The sequence below is a fragment of the Protopterus annectens genome, chromosome 12.part0 (assembly GCF_019279795.1).
Source record: "Protopterus annectens isolate FY-2018-M chromosome 12.part0, PAN1.0, whole genome shotgun sequence".
Classification (NCBI taxonomy): Eukaryota; Metazoa; Chordata; order Ceratodontiformes; family Protopteridae; genus Protopterus; species Protopterus annectens.
The window spans coordinates 741,470,676-741,488,827 of NC_056746.1; positions in this window are offsets into that span (position 1 = coordinate 741,470,676).

Sequence of the window (18,152 nt, forward strand, 5' to 3'; positions counted from 1 at the left end):
GTGTAGATATATCAGAAATATTTCTGGCACCACTATTAATGGATGAAAATTTGATTGCAAGGTGAGATTCACTTGCAAATCCTGTAGGGTTGTATTTGTATATATATATATATATATATATATATATATATATATATATATATATATATATATATATATAGCTCCCTATTATGCTGTCGCAGGTTGTCAAATGCTTCTTTGTCGAACTGAAAAGGGTGAAAAGGCAAAGGCTTTTCAGCAAATTCTTTCCCTGGGAAAGAATTTGTTTGGCTGCTTTCACTATTTTGCCTTTTTGGCATTGTAGTGCGATCTTGGAGTTGGTGTATTTAAGTAGGGGGGTGTGAGGGGCACAACCCCCCCCCCCACATTATGTAATGTTTTACAATTTTTTTTATTTCGGAACAGCAATTTATTTCCCTTGGAAAAAAATCGCTGTTCTGAACTTTCAATGTAAGCTTTCGCTTAAATGGGGTCGATTATGTGTCATTCTCTCTTCTGAGCATGTAATATCATAATATAGACCCTATATATAGTGAGGTGTGGCTGTGAGGTTACAAAATGGTACATAGGTCAGACAAAACGAGCATTGAAAGTTAGAATATTAGAGTATTTTGAGGGATATACGTAATAGGAATTTTAGAAGACCAGTGGGAGAACATTTTTGTAATACACATGGGGGTGATGTTAGATCATTCTTTTTCAGTGTTCTTGCCAGCCCAAGTTTATTTAGAGGTGGTGATGAGAGGCAAAAATTAAATTCATTGGAAAGTAAGATGATTTTGAGTGTTGGTACATTGTCCCCTAGGGGACTTAATTTAGAAGTTAGCCTAATTTAATATAATTTATTTAATATCTATGTGATTTAATAATATTGTCATTATGCAAATTTTTATTGTGTAAAACATTGGTAAATAATATTTTTTTATGTAGCAGCAAGTTGTAGGTATAAATGGACTGCAATATGGAGTTGTGCACTTTAACAAAATAATTAGCAGGAATTAGTTGTTTAATGAGCATGGGATTCACTTGGTATTTATTGTGAATGAGTGCTTTGTGATGTATCCCTGAAGGTGAAAGGCAGAGGTACCAGATGGTGATTTGGTGCTATTAAACTTTTTACAACTACTGCTGGTTGTTGTTTTTTTCATTATTTTATTTAAGCTTTTGGCTGGTTTGTTTTTCTTATGATGTTCAAATGAGCCATGCTGCAGGAGTTTAAGCTATACATTTTATATCCTGAAAGCTTCAAAGCACCTTCTACTCACCCAAACCATTAGCTTGAGCTGAGCTGGCTAAAAAGACAGGTTTGTGTGCCAAGACCTTCAGAGTTTTCATGCCAACTATGAGAGGGAGTCTGAGCCCTGAGAAGACATTGCTAGGAATAACAAAAAAAATGCCCACATAAGGGAGTGGCTACTGCAGCAGTGATCATTTGAACATCTACTGCTGTGATAAATGTATTTACACAACTGTACTATGTTCATATTGATCATTGCTGCAGTAGCCTAAGTTGTATGGGTAGATTACCATAGCTTAGAACAACTGGGTGGTAGAAAAAGGAGGGTCCAGGAATCCCTTGAGAATGGTCCAAGCAAAACTTCACCTAGACCTGGAGAAGGAACCTGGTTTGTTGTGCTTTGTAAAAGTATGTACAGATGTAATAACTGCTGTTTCTAGAATCCTTCTATAATTCAACCCTTCCCAAAATGCCATAGATGAAACCAAAATATAGTAGAATATGGCTTGACCCTGCCTGGAATAGTTTTGTTGCAGTGGGAATAACAAAAGGTATTAGCCTGAGAAGTCCATTTGGAAAGTCTCTTTCACACAGGTTGACCCTTCTCCTTACCTTCACAAGAAATGAACAACTGATCAGATGTTCTGAAAGATTTTTGCAATATCAAGATAGTACCTGACCTATCTGTAAGCATCCAAGGTATGAAGAATCCTTTCTTTCTTGTGTTGGGTCTCAGGGAAGAACACAGGGAGATGGATAGTTTGGATTTAAGTTAATGTAAATGCCACTTTAAGCATAAAAGAAGGATTAGTTCTCAAGGAGACTCTGTCCTGTGGAGAATGAAATAAAGTTGACCCACCGTAAGAGCTTACAACTCAGATAGTCTTCTTGCACAGGTCACACCAAGCAGTAAAACTGTGTTCCATGTTAAGAACCTCACGCCGGATGAGCTGGTTCAAATAGAGCAATTGTTAACTTCTCTAACACAAAATTAATGTCCCAAGAAGGAGCCACTGAATTTCTTCAATCTATCATATGCAAAACCCCTTTCAAAAGCATGTTGACATGAGAATGCTTTGAAAAAAAAGGGGCTCCATGGGCAGACATGCTGAAATGGCAAACTAATAAACCTTGATAGAGGAGTAAGACAGGCGATAGAAAAGCAACTTACTCAAATATTGTAAAAAAGTGAAACACTACACTGAATGGGTTCTGGTTATGTTTTTGGCACCAACTAGGAAACCTTTTCCATTTACTTATATATGATTTTCCTATCATGTAGTTGAACTTTTACAAGTTCAAACCACATATGGTTGAGACCATAGGTTCAAATTTGTAAAAGTTTGAGCGTTTGAATGGAAATCTCCATAAGTGGAGGTTTCCATTCAGTTCAATGTGGTGCGATCTCAGAGTTGGTATATTTAAGTAGCAGGGTGTGGGGGAGTAAAGCCACCCATGTGGGGGATGCAGGGGGGCTTGCCCCTGCTTAGAACAATTTATTTTGTCGTCCGTTGTTTTTTTTTTTTCTGTAGTCGAAGTTCTGTAACTTTGAACATAATGTTTCGACCATTAGGTGTTCGGAGTTATGGAACTTCGACTATGTGATATAGACCCATGATTTTCTAGTTGAGGTCTTTCTTGCCCCCATTAGTCCCTCTTGCACATCCTCAGTAAACAGGTGCCTAAAAGGTACTAAGACCCTATCATCCAGGTAGTCAGTTAAAGTTGTTTGGGGTTAGGATGTATACAATGTCCTTGTTCTTTTTTTTTTTTTTAAACAAGAAACATCTTTATTAAATTACCACGTATGACATAGGCAATCATATATTTATATAAATGAAAACAAACCATGCTGGCATAATTTTCAGTTGCAAACACTATACATTAATTATAATCTATCCAGTTATTGCCAGTCAAACATTACAAAGCTCATTAAATTCCTGCCTTCCCTTAAACCTCATTCCTCCTTCCTCCTTCAAAACATTATTCTCCATGTACCCCTGCAAAATCAGTCTCAGAACCCATTTGTCTGAAACAGCCGATGGCCAAAGAGAGATAGAGAATCTGACTTTCGGGAAGGGATAAGAGATTACCAGGGTGGTAAGGGAGACAAGGACACTTACATACTCATTCTGACTTATTTGACTGTACTTTGCTCTGGGTTAAAAAAACTCTGAGAGATTCTTTGTATATCACCTTAACCCTCTCATCACATTTTTGATAACCTCTGCAGCAGTGGGACCAAAATCTCTATCCAAAGTGAATTTAAAAGCTCATTTTTATATCCTCTAGGAGATTCTGAAAATGAAGCCATGCAAACCTCCTCAACACAAAACCAGTGGCAACCTCACTGGATGTAGTATCTAAAGTCATAAATACACTAAATAAGTAATGACCTGAAAAATAAAATAAACCAAAGCACACAAAGCAGATTTTCCCTCAGAGGGAGGAACTGTAGATAAAACATTTTTCATATTTGTACACTTAGTCAAAATAAACTTTAACATATGAGCCTGAGAAATTAAAACTCAAAAAAATGTAAAGTTGCAGAAGCAAACACTCTTCCCCCAAATTTAAAAGTAGTTTTACCGTTCTTGTCAAAAGGGGAAGGATTAGAGTTAAAATGTTTGGCAGTAGCTGGATTAACTAAAGCATTGTTCTCTCATGGAATACACTTGCACATTCTGAAAATTGTTTAGGAGAAAGAGAATAATTGATAGTGATATTCAGGTAACATGCTCTCCCTGTAAGTCTGAATCAGAAGTTTAAGTTAAAATAACTCTCTCTGTTCCATCACATTCCTCTCTGGAGTTAATTTGTTGAATCTCTTCAAGAAAAGAGGAATCCCTTTTTCTTTTACCAGAAGCTACCTGATAAGAAAGGTCAATAGCCTGTGCAAGACCCTGAGCTAGACTTAATAAACTACTCCTGTCCAGTAAAACTGGAGCAGGAGAAGCTATAAGTTTAGTTTTCTGTTTCTATTTGCCAGGAAAATTAAGGTAAACACAATTTTAATAGCAGCAATAGCTTCCTCAGGGATGGGCACAACATTTTGGTTAAGCAGGTATACTTTCCCTGACCTTCTCGCAACACTAACAAAAGTGGTACACCTCTTGCCCACTAAGAGGACCCCAATAGCTGAAGAAGTCATTGCTAACTCCCAATCCATAGTGGCTGTATTTGTCACACCAGAGGGATCCAGGGAAAAAGAAGAGTGGTCTTAGGAACGAGCATGAATAGCAGAGTCTCTCATCTTCATCAGAGACAAAATACCAGCCCGCTATGGTGGCAAATGCTACTTAGTTACATTTTTTAAACTACTTCGCTGAATAATCACTTAAGACATAAGCAAACATGCATTTATATAAAAGAAAACAAACCATGTGATTACCTCCTACTAGCTAAGACTTATGAGTAATTATCTTTGAGATATAACAAAATATTTGACAATTACTCAGATAAAGTGTGCTGACTGAGCAGTACTAATCACTCCAAAATATTGTTTTTGTATGGTCAAAACCACCACACCTCCCATACACTAGTTTCTTATAAACCCCACCACACCTCCCATACACTGGTTTCTTATAAACCCCACCACACCTCCCATACACTGGTTTATTATAAAACACACCCCACCTCCCATACACTGGTTTATTATAAAACCCACCACACCTCCCATACACTGGTTTATTATAAAACACACCACACCTCCCATACACTGGTGTCTTATAAACCCCACCACACCTCCCATACACTGGTTTCTTATAAACCCCACCACACCTCCCATACACTAGTTTCTTATAAACCCCACCACACCTCCCATACACTGGTTTCTTATAAAACTCACCACACCTGCCATACACTGGTTTCTTATAAACCCCACCACACTTCCTACACACTGGTTTATTATAACGCCCACCACACCTCCCATACACTGGTTTATTATAAAACCTACCACACCTCCCATACACTGGTGTATTATAAAACCCACCACACCTCACACACACTGGTTTCTTGTAAAACCCACCACACCTTCCATACACTGGTTTATTATAAAACCCACCACACCTCCCATACACTGGTTTATTATAAAACCCACCACACCTCCCATACACTGGTTTATTATAAAACCCACCATACCTCTCATGCACTGGTGTCTTATAAACCCCACCACACCTCCCATACACTGGTTTCTTATAAATCCCACCACACCTCCCATACACTAGTTTCTTATAAACCCCACCACACCTCCCATACACTGGTTTATTATAAAACCCACCACACCACCCATACACTGGTTTCTTATAAAACTCACCACACCTGCCATACACACTGGTTTCTTATAAAGCCCACCACACCTCCTATACACTGGTTTATTATAAAGCCCACCACACCTCCCATACACTGGTTTATTATAAAACCCCATCACACCTCCCATACACTGGTTTATTATAAAACCCACCACACTCCCCATACACTGGTTTCTTATAAAACCCACCACACCTCCCATACACTGGTTTCTTATAAAATCCACCACACCTCCCATACACTGGTTTATTATAAAACCCACCACACCTCCCATAAACTGGCTTATTATAAAACCCACCACACCTCCCATACACTGGTTTATTATAAAACCCACTACACCTCCCATAAACTGGTTTATTATAAAACCCACCACACCTCCCATACACTGGTTTATTATAAAACCCACTACACCTCCCATGCACTGGTTTATTATGAAACTCATCATGCCTCCCATACACTGGTGTCTTATAAACCCCACCACACCTCCCATACACTGGTTTCTTATAAACCCCACCACACCTCCTATACACTGGTTTATTATAAAACCCACCACACATCCCATACACTGGTTTATTATAAAACCCATCACACCTCCCATACACTGGTTTATTATAAAACCCACCATACCTCTCATGCACTGGTTTATTATAAAACCCACCACACCTCCCATACACTGGTTTATTATAAAACCCACCACACCTCCCATACACTGGTTTATTATAAAACCCACCACACCTCCCATACACTGGTTTCTTATAAAACCCACCACACCTGCCATACACTGGTTTATTATAAAACCCACCACACCTCCCATACTCTGGTTTATTATAAACCCACCACACCTCCCATACACTGGTATATTATAAAACCCACCACACCTCCTATACACTGGTTTATTATAAAACCCACCACACCTCCTATACACTGGTTTATTATAAAACCCACCATACCTCTCATGCACTGGTATAGTATAATCACTTGGAATTTGCTGCTTCACAATAAAAAAGTGCTGGTTTCCTGATGGGATGAATTTACACAGAAATACATTTGTTGAGTAATATTTGTTGAATTTTACATTGGCAGGTTTTCTTTTAACTCCAAAAAATGGAATATTACAATAAAGTTAATAATTAACATTTTTCCCTGAATAACTGTGAATACTTCTCAACCTCTTAGTGTAATAAATATGGACAAAGCCTAAAATAATGAGGGGACAAAGGGCCAAAATTAAGGACAGATTTTAAATATTGCACTTATAAACTTAAAAGGCTGCTAGAACAACAGGATTTGTGTTAGCATGCATTTTCTGAAGGAAATTAAGTTTGAAACTCAAATTCTTGTCATTATTTAGGGATTTCAATCCTCATTTATTTGCCTGAAAACCGCAATTTCTTTGAGGAACAGACCAAATAATATGAGGCAAAAATCAGAATATTCTCCAAAAATCTGTACAGTTGAGTGGTATGCATGCGCAGTTGAGTGGTATGCATGCTTTAAAGTTTTAAAAAGATGATGTTGTCTGGAGCAGCCTCCCTTATGTAGGAGTAACAAAGCCTGTGAGTGCCAAATTAATGGTTACTGTGGCTCTCCTTATCATCATCAACCGCTTTTTTTCCCTTTTTCTATATGGAGTCAGGGTGTCAAGTCAACTGTCACCATCTCTCTTGATTCAGTGCCACTCTCCTACCTTTCTTGATAGTCATGTCTGACAGTTACGGGTCTACTCAAAAAGAATCCACCTTTTTTCTGGATACTCTCTTTTCCTCTTGCCTTTTCCAAATCTTCTTCACCAGATTGTCTTCTGCTTTCCTGCACATGCCCGAACCATTGTAACCTGTTCTGATTGACCTTCACTGTAGTTGCAGCTACTTGCGCTTCTGCTTTAATGTCCTCATTTATTGATTTGTCCCACAGTGTGACTCCAACCACCTATCTCACTCACTTCATCTCCATCACCTCTAGCTTCCTCAATTGCTTTAATTTCACTGCATATGTTTCTGTACCATACCATAGTAACTGGTTGCATCAAAGTTTTGTACACATTACTTTTCAGCTTTGTCTTCATTCTTCTGTCACATACTACCCCTGACTCTCTGTGCCATTTGGCTGCAGTGCCCCCACCAAATTCTAGCTTTGACCTCCCCATTCAGACTTCACTTCTCTTCCGCTACTCCACCCACATAACTGAAGCCATGAGCCTGTTCTACGATTTTCCCTTCTATCTCAATTTTCAGCTTCTTCTGATTTCCCCCATTTTATGCCTTTACAATTATCTTATCTGTAAGCTTCATCTTGTGTGCCTTCAATTTTACATTCCATTCCCATATCATTTGCTGAAGTTCTTGTTCAGTCATCCTGCACTGCCTCTTCATCTACATACAGCAGCTTTGCTAATCTGTCTCCCCTGAACTTCTTGCTAATGTAATCCATCACCAGTATGAACTGATGCACACCCACCCCTACTGTGAACCCCTCTGTGAGTCTGGTCACTGTTAGTACTTGTGTGAGTTCTTCCAATGTTTCTGGGACTTTGAGCTATCAAAGGACAGTTTAACTCATGGTTTCTCCAAATCTAGAAAAGCCTATTTAAACGTATTCCTCTTCTCTAGTTTATTTTCAACTAACTGTTTGAGTGCAAGCACTAAATCTGTTGCATTGCATCCTGATCTGATACTGCACTGCTCATTTCCCATCTTATTTTCCACTACTCAGTGACTTCCTTATTTATCAGTCACTGTCTCCAACACTTTTATTCAATGTGACAGCAGTTTGGTGCCTCTCTTCTGCCCACAGTTGTGAATTCACTCAGGGTTCTTATACACCGACACAAGAATGCTTATTCTCCAGTCATTTGGGATATACCTTTATCTCCATACTGCTACGAGCTCCCTCAGGAGCCATTTCTCCCCTATCTCACCCAACATCTTCTGCATATCTGCCATGACCTCTTCTGAGCCTGCTGCTTTTCCTGGCCTCATTTTCTTTAGTGCTATTCTTAATTCTTCTATTGTAGGCTTCCCCTTTCTCTTACCATAGGCTGTGTCAACGTTAGTACAATTTTGATGGAGTTTTCTTCATTCAGAATCTGCTAGAAGTGCTCCTTCCATATGCCTTTGATATCCTGCGGACTAATAAGCAGTATGTTTTGGAGGAATGTTCTTATTTTCAGGCCTAATTTTCCCCTGTAAATGATGTTCCTGTTTCTGGAGGTATGTCCCTATTTTCAGGTCTGATTTACCCCTTCACACCGTTTTCTGAATCTTCTCACAACACTTTATTTTTTAAGCTGTTTAGTACACAGAAAGCCATAATACATGACCAACATGCTAGTGGCACCAGTAGTTAAAAGAAAGAGGACACACATTTTATTTCTTCCTTTTTCAGAAGCAAAAATGAAAGACCTTTTGTGGTAGAATTTTGCAATACAGTTCATTAATGTCTACAAATTTTACATTGCCCCTTTGATAATGTGCTTATATTTTTCAATCATTCTTGTCACTCTGTTTTTAAACATTTCTGTGTAACACATACTTCTCAACCTCTTAGAGTATGAAATCTGGACAAAGGCTAAAAAAAATGGGGAGACAAATGCTCAAAAATGGGGACAGATTTTAAATATTGCTTATAAACTTAAAATGTTGCTAGAATAACAGGAATTGTGCTAGCATGTATTTTATGATGGATATTAAGTCTAAAACCCAAATGTCTGTCATTATTTAGTGACTTCCATCCTCAGTGGTTTGTCAGAAAACCACAAATTTTATGAGGATCTGACTAAAAATATCGGGCAAAAATCTAGACATTCTACACAGTTGAAAGGTATGCTCCAAAATAAGGACAGCTGAGTGGTCTGTCTTTGTCTGTCTTTGCCTTGCAACCTAAGAGTTTCTTTGTGTCATCCATTGAGCTACGTTCCAGAAGCTAGTAAAGTGCCTCTGATGTCTTGTTCTATTGCAACTGCATTCATAGCCTCTTTGTTAGCCAGTCAGTTTTTCTTCTTGACCTGTCTATCTTTTCTAGTATTTTTCCTTCACTCTTTCTTTCTTTTTACAGTTTTCTGCATTACACTGGCAGCTTTCCTTATGTACCTTATTTCCATACCTTTCTCAGCAACATATCTGTTCTATAGTCCTCACACATGTTTTGAGCAGCTACCATTCTTTTTCAACTCTACCTCTTCCTTCTTCCTGAGGTGCTAGAGCCCTTTAACTCTTGTAATTTATCTCCAGTCAACTTCCAGATCTTCAACCTAGTTTCTGTTGATTTTAGAACCTTCTCTCATCACTGCTTGAAGCTGTTTGTGGCAACCACTGGTTTATGCTGTAAGCTGACTGTTTCACTGGAGATGATTTTGAAATCAGTAATTCTACCTCAGTACCCTTCCTTTACTAGGAGATAATCTACCTGAGTTTCATTTTGTCCACTTTTGTGTGTAATCTTCTGACAAAATGCTGCTCAAATGACACTAAGTTGTCAGCATAGGTGCCCAAGTCCTTGATGATGTGTCAGTTTGGAGGGGGAAAATTTTGTTTACCAAACATACCAAAGCTACATTTCTTACAATTAGCTTAAGAACATTGTTAGTGCATCAATATCTGGTGTATCCAAGCCCTTTGTAAAGTAAATATGTGTGTAAAAAGGTGGGCTGATAACTGCTCCCTAGTCTGGAATATTTTATTGGATATCAGACAAATAGATGCTGAAAAGCAGTAGGGCAACACTAAACCCTGTGTGACATCACTCATAATCTTTTTATGTTCAGAAAAAGCTGTTACAACAATCAATGCTTAACCTTTGTCAGGCAGTAATTAATGATCCAATGGACAATGCAGGATTTTACATAAAGTTCAATAAATGTATCAATAATAACTGTATGGAGGATTGTATTAAAGGCTTTGGTGAGGTCAAGGTAGGCAGTTTGAAAGAACTATTGTCCTTGGCATTATGAACTTTTCAATGATGATTGCAGGCTAAGGAGAGCACTTGACAAAGCCAAATTGATTTGGTCAAGGAACCTGACCTGGTGTTTTGTACCAATATGATGTTATCTTGTGTTTTCTGATCTCTAGTATACAGATATTTATATCCTTTAGTCTATGTCCATATCTATTTATCTTCTGCCACAGCCATTTTTGGGGGCTTTCATCTAGTCACTTTCCAGCAACCTAAAGTTCTTCTCTTTGTAGGGCGTTCAGAACTGCACACATTAATAAGCTAAAGTAAGCTAAACAAGGCCTAACAGAGGGGGAGATTACGTGTCTATTTTTGAAGTGTAGTCCCAGAGGATACACCCTAGTATTCTATTTACCACCACCACTGCCTTCTATCTCTGATCCTAGTGGTGAAGTTGCAATGTTTAAAACACTATTACTAGCAGCCACCTGTGTGGGACCAAGTCAAGACTTTCAGGCAAGTCATATGCACTGGTACTTCCTGTAAAGTTCTTTTGGAATGATGTCATAAAACTTAAAGCTCCTTTTGGGATTAACTCATTGCCTGCTTGTTTACTGTCCTTTTAATGGATGTTGTCTAGGAAATCAACCAATCTTTCCATCAGAATTCCCTCTGTGCCAGTCCTTACCACTGTAGTGTAACTAACAGGAGTGAGTTCCAAGTTTTCTCCTATTCTCCCCATCTCCTTTTACAAGGGTACCACAATTGTTATTTCCCATTTTTAAGCATTTTTGCAGTGCACGGTTATCTTCTTAAAGTCTCTGTCAAGGGATTTGCCAGCTCATTGGTCAAATTGCTGAGGACCTTAGGTGGAATCCTATCTGGTTCTTGTGAATTATCCTCACTTAGGAAAAACAGTTCTTCTAAACTCCTTCTTCTCTATCTCAGCATACTTTACCCTCATTTTCACTCAAAGCATGAGAGACACACCGCTTGATATCCTGTGTAAGGAATAAGGTGAATATTTCATGCAGCATCCCTGTTTTTAGTAAGTGTTTGGGATGGTCACCCAAAGAACTTCCACTTGTTTTCTGCTCATTTCATTCCTTGCCCTCAGATCCTCTGAAGAGGAACCTGCAAGAAACTGGAAATACTACTGAAACATCAGACAGGTGAAAGAGGAGCTGATTTTTTTTTTACTTGTCTTAAACTGGGGTCTGTATTGAGGTGAAGATCTCTCTCATCACTGGAGGATAAAGCATCACTGGGAAAAGGGGCCTCCCTACCTGGTGACAGCATATCTGAAATTCAGAAGAGAATGGATAAGGCAAACTTACCCCTTAAGCCTTGTTTACACCTGTTCTTCCTAATGACAAGTTTAGGTGGTAGAGCGGTCGGAAATGTCGAATTCAGTGATTTTTATGACATTCTGACCGTACGGCATTATGAAATTCGGGGATAAAAATCGGTGTACTGCATGATCGAGCAATGTGCGCTCGACTAAATAAATGTAAACCTATATATGTGTGTGTGTGTGTGTGTGTGTGTGTGTGTGTGTGTGTGTGTGTGTGTGTGTGTGTGTGTGTGTGTGTGTTATTAACAAGAAACATCTTTATTAATTATCACTTATGACATGGGCAATCATACATTAATAAAAATGAAAACAAACCATTTTGACCTAATCCCATCTGCAAGCATTTTACATCACAAACCATATTAATATATTCCTAGTTGCAAACATTATATATCACTTATAATCTACCCAATAGCTCATTCAAGTCCTGGCTTCTTTTAAACCTCATTCCTCCCCTGTATGTATTGTTCCCACAATTCCAATTTTTCCTATGTAATTTGCTCCTATCCTTTTTAGAGATCCTAATTACAGTTATTGTATCTCTATTATTATATTCACTACTTCCAACACAGTTGGGTTACACTTTGATTTCCATTTTCTAGTAATTGCTTTTTTGGCAGCCACCATAATTAGACTCAGCAAGGCCCTACTGTGTCTAGACAATTCTGATTCTGTATCATAGTTCAGAAAATTCATTTCTCTAGTTACACCAATGTGCTCACCCAGTATCTCCGACAGAGTAGTCTGCAGGGAATCATTAAAGTTTGCCAGCTCATTACACTCCCAGAAAACATGTTCCTGTCTATTTTCCATCATAGGTTCATAAGTTTATAGGTGTGTACTAGGCTAATGACACTGGAGCCTTTACAAGCCTAGCCCATAGAAGTGACCTGGCATCGTGCCACCCGATGTTAGTTCCCAGTGCCTCTATCAAGTAGATCCACTGGAGTGATCCCCGGGGTGAAATTTCTCTTTCCCATCCACTCATCAAGATTTCTCTTGAAGAGGGCCAGTGAGGTGCTCTGTTTGACATGTATGGGAAGTCTATTCCAGAGCATGGACAGTCTATGGGTTATGAACCTGTCCATCCAGCATGTTCTGTTGATTGTGGTAATGAGGTTGAGGTCTCTGGAGCATGTGGTGTGGAAGGATTGGTATTTCTTTAAATGTAGCATTATAGAGCTGGGTCAGACATAGCTTTGTAAGTCAAGCAGAGATTGCCTCTTAGTAGATGATATGAGACAGAGAATAGCTGGAGTTTTTTGTGCCTGTTTGTGTAGAACATGCGTTTAAGGCCCAGGACCGTCTTCATGAGGTACATGCCAAATGGGACATTATACTCAATGACTGGCCTAATGAGGGAAGAGTAGAGAGAGATGATGACCTCTTTCTTCCTGGATACAAAACCCTTGGTAATAAGATGTGCCACATGGAAGGACTTTCTGACCACAGTGGCAATATGGTGGTGGAAGGAGAGGTTACTGTCAACCTGTGTCACCAGATCTCTTATAATTCCTTCAGTGTTCAGTGGGCTCCCGTCGATGTGGTAATTAGTAGTAACTGATTTTTTCCCAAAGGGGATGACGACACATTTTTTGGCATTAAGCTTAAGGCCATGGTTTCGACACCAGGCATTGGTCTCAGTGAGGCCTTTCTGTAGGATGTCTGCATCACTTGGGGAGTTAATAATGGCTCCCAGCATGCAGTCGTCTGTGAACTTGGTCAGCCAGTGTCCCTCCGTGTTGGCCTGGACTTCTGAGAAGTAGATGCCAAACAGGAGAGGACCCAGGACCGATCCCTGTGGGACTCCACTCGTGACTGGTCGGCAGCCTGACTTGAAGTCCCCTACTTTCAGCTGTGGGTTCTATCTGTGAGCCAGTTTGCAACCCAGCTAGTGATATATGGGTTGATGCCTAGTTTGGTCAGTTTATCCATAATTCCTGAGTGGGGAATGGTATCAAAGGCCTTGGCCAGATCGAGGTAGGCTGTATGAATTGCCTTTCCCTCATCCACAGCTCTGGTGACTGACTCAAATAAGTCAACCAGGTTAAGCAGGCATGATCTACCTTTCACAAAACCAAATTGTGTAGGATCTAGAGTTTGGAGATTCCCTATATCCTTGTTAATTAGGTCCATGATGATGCGCTCCATAGCCTTACATATCAGACTTGTCAGGCTAATGAGGCGATAATTCCCAGGATCTGTAGTCATTCTCCCTTTATGGAGAGAGATGACTGTAGCAGTGTGCCATTCAGTAGGTACAAAGCCTAAGGTGAGACTGTGATTGAACAGAGTACACAGATGTGGTGCCAGTTCACATTGTAGTTCATGTAGAACACATCCAGGGATATTGTCGGGTTCCATAGAAGCTGTATTCTTGGCCTTGGACAATGCAGCTTTAACCTGTGCTGCAGTAATGCTGGGTGCCTGGCATTCCTCCAGTATTGTGATTGGTCCTTTAGGGGAGGAGAGAGGGGTAAAGCTGGCACTGAATCTATTGGCCAGTATGTTGGCAATATCAGTTGGCTCAGTATAGGAGCTACCATTGTGCAGTAACTCAGAACACACCTGGGTATTGTCGTGGAGATTCTTGATATAACTATGGAAGCCTTTGTGTTCGTTATTTAGTGTCTGCTGCAATTCTTCCTTCATAGCTGGCTTTAGAGGTTTTGATGAGGGATCTCAACTGTTTGTTGAGGCTAATAAGGGAGTTTTTCCAGTGTTAGGACTTCACCTTTTTCTGCAACAGTTTCTTCCTTCTGTTGTAGAGTTTATTAAAAGCAGGTGACCACCAGATTGGCTTCCTTTTTTTGGAAGAGAGCATCTTGGTTCTGTTGGGTATGGCTAGTTCCATGCATTTATGTACGTGTTTGTACAGTGCATTGGTGTATGATTCTGCAGTCAGGCATCTATTTTCCATTGACATGGGTGCTGTGAAGTTAGCCACCTCTATTTTTAGGAGCCCAAAGTCAGCTTTGGAGATGTTTTTCATGGTGGTTACCTTTGGGGGGAGGGGGAGATGTGGATTTCCATGGTGATTAGTTTGCGGTCAATTCTAAGCAGGGAGGAATTGACTATTGGTGTAGAGCAATGGTTGCCCATGTTAGTAATAACCAGGTCAAGGATGTTGGGTAAGAATGAGCTGGTCCAGAGAATTTGACTTGATAAATTCCAGGAAACGGGCCAGTGTACTGGTGCATGAGTAGTTTTCCCAGTTGATGGAGATGTAGTTGAAGTCACCTAGTATGGGAGTGTTGGGTTGGACCCTAATAGTTTCCAGGGTGCTTAGGAACATGGAGTGAGATTCTTTGGACATGGTTGGGGACCTATAGCAGGCTATGACCTGAATTACCATCTTACCCAATGTTAGTTGTACCTGAAGTATCTCAGATGTGTTATGCCCGGCTACTAGTCTGAAAGTGTGCATATCCTTTATGAATATGGATACACCACTGCCTTTGGAGCTTTGGTCCATGTTCTTGGGCCGAAAGGTGTTGAATGAGTTATAGCCTGGTAGGGCAGGGGTGCTTTCTGCTGCTTTAAACCAGATCTCCGTTACAGCACAAATGTCGATGTTCTCCATTTTTAAGTGTGCTTCGAGCAAGTGCATCTTGAGATTTCTAGCATTGAGAAGCATGACCCTCAGATTGCATTTATTTATAGCTGTTATGGTGGTAATTTGGTCTTTGGAACATTGCCTAAAAAAGACACTACTATATGGGGTGGCAAGAGCCTTAGCCAGTATCCAGAAACCCAAGGGTGACAGATGCAGGCCATCTCTGGCAAAGCATCGAGGTCTGTCAATCATGTCATCCCAAGCAGACAGATACTGGATCTCCTTAGAATGACACCAGAAACTTAGCTAATTGTTGAAGTCAGTCATTTTCTGCTTGTACTGCAGTATCATTCTGGGCGATGCTAAGATGCTGCTAAGGGCTAGGATCATACCTGCCTGGGCCACATAATCCAAGAGCTCCTCCATGTCTCTTTTCATGTTGTCCAAGGAGGTGTGTCTCAGGTCAGTCACACCCACATGGACAGTGACATAGTCATACATGTACTTGTTGTGGAGTAACCGGAGTGCGTGTGTCTTGTGTTGGATTCTGGCACCTGATAGACAGCTGACTGTTACCTTCTCCTTATCCAGCCTAGTGAGTGGGACATCAGTGTGCCTCACTATCGAGTCACCTATGATTGGTGTATTGGGCAAGCTCCAACATTTGCTGTATAAATCAGGTAAAATTCTCTGAAGTCTACTTGAGGTATAAAAACATCTGTGTAACCATTTCCAAGCAAAATTCCTAAATCTTCTAGATTTTATTTCATATTTTTGAGACATTCATATATCCCTCTATTGTTTCTTTGTGAATTGATTATCAAGCCTCTCTTCCAAAACCTTTCTAACCACCTCTGATCAATTGTTAAGTTATCATGCAATATTTTATATGCTCTACTAATTATTACTTATTTAATTGCAGCTTCTATTCTAGATTCTACTAAAACCTCTACCAGCACTGGTCTTTCTTTTAGAACCCCTCCCCCCCGTTTATTTCTCTTTACCTATATTCTGATATCAATCCTTAATAAGGGAAGGCAATCTCTAACCTGCAGTCCAAATAAATTCTTGGCATCTTCACATTCTATTACTTTTCCTTGTCTAGTTATTTGCTCCCAATACCTTGGTTCGTTTGCCAGTTTTCTCCAATAAATTCCAGCCCCCTCTTGCCTATTTTCTGTATCCCTAATTGCAGTTATCCCTATCAGCAGAATCTCTTTTATCCATTCCTATGTTGGCTTAGTTTTTAGAATACTTTCTGCTACTTTATGAATGTAATATTCTGTATGATTATTGTTATCCTCCTTAAAGATCTGCTTCCAAAATCCCAGACTCTCCTTGTTTCTTGAGCTTACCCCTGTTTCATCATCATCCCTTTCCACTTTGATTTATAGGCTTCTGCTTGTGTCATGTGTAGGAGTCTTAACTGTGTAGCTCTGAAATATCCCTTCAAATTGGGTAATCCCAATCCACCTTGCTCTATTGAAAGAATGAGCTTATCCCCCTCGACTCCTGCTCTCTTCCCCTCCGAGATAAAATCCTTCAGCTCTTTATTAATTGCTATCCACAACTTTTCCTCTGGTTGATAAAAATATGCCTGACTGATGTATAAGACTAAAGGGACTAAAACAGTTTAACTAACAGAGCTTCCAAATTCTCAGTTTTTGTATTATCTTTTGTTTAGTCTCTTCCCACATATCCTTAGCTGCCACACTGGAATCATTTTAATCTGTATTCCTAAATACTTAATTTTATCATGTCCCATAAATATGGATATTGCTGAACCAGTTCATGTGCGTATACATAATGTACCGCTATTGCCTTTGTTTTAGCTTCATTAATTTTGTATCCAGAAATGATTTGAAAATATCTCAAAATGTTACCCAACACTGTAATGCCCTTTTCTGATCTATCATCTGCAAATAGCTCCAGCTCTTCTTGACTACCATACCATTTATATCCTTGAATTTCTGAGTCACTTATTTTCCTTGCCAATGGTTATAAATACAATCTAAATAACAAAGGGGAAATAAGACAGTCCTACCTGATTCTTCTTCTCAAGCAGAAATTATCAGACAGGGCCCTACCCACTTTAATTTTTGCCTCCAATCCCTCATATATCCTTCTAATCAACCTTATAATTTTATCAGGGAATGCAAAGGGTACAATTGTCTTGCTCATAAAATCCCAGCTTACTCTGACAAATGCTTTTCCTGCATTAAGACCCACCAACAACAGTGGCATTTTTTTACATTCTGCTTCCCTCTGATCATCAGTATTCTGTTAGTGTTGTCAGATGTTTACCTCCCTCTCCACAATACCACATCGATCCACATCTATCAATTTTGGCACTACTTTTGTTATTCTTTTAGCCACTACAGAAATGAACACTTTATAGTCATGGTTTAGAACTGAAATAGGCCTATAATGAAGCTGGATCCAATGGATCTTTACCCTCTTTAAGTATTACATCTACCACTGTTTTCTTCCAGGATGTTGATACTTCTCCTCCTCTTAAAATTCTGTTAAACAAAAACTTCCAGATCTTTATCATTTTTTCCCTCTTAGGTTCAAAACTTCCACAGGAATAGAATCTATTCCTTTGAACTTTCCTGTAGATTGGTTATACATCCCCATTTTTATCTCATCTCCTCCAATCCCAACTGTTAGTAATCGAGCCTCATCTTCTAACCTTGGCATATTTAACTGTTCCAGAAACATTTCCATTTGTACCTTTTCTTGATTTCCATATTTCTCTGCTTTATACAGACTTAATGGAATTTCCAAAATATTTATACTACCTG